This window comes from Theobroma umbraticum, unplaced genomic scaffold (assembly GCF_002168275.2).
Source record: "Theobroma umbraticum cultivar Fairchild unplaced genomic scaffold, ASM216827v3 scaffold_95.0, whole genome shotgun sequence".
Classification (NCBI taxonomy): Eukaryota; Viridiplantae; Streptophyta; class Magnoliopsida; order Malvales; family Malvaceae; genus Theobroma; species Theobroma umbraticum.
In genome coordinates, this window is record NW_018397257.1 from 1,934,516 (window position 1) to 1,934,742 (window position 227).

Genomic DNA, 227 nt, shown 5'->3' on the forward strand with positions numbered 1-227 from the left:
GCTATCCCAATTTTAGTCTACACTAAACTCCCTTTCTTAAGTTTGTTTAGGTTCCTAAATCAATTTAACTGGTGACCAAGCAATTAAAAGAATTAACAACAAATTGGAATAAATAATTCAAATCCCATTGGAAATAAGCAAGAAAGAGATTAAAAATTTAGATTACATATGAGTTCGATTGCAATCCTAGAAAAATAAATTAGCTCATAGTATCTAATAAAAACAAC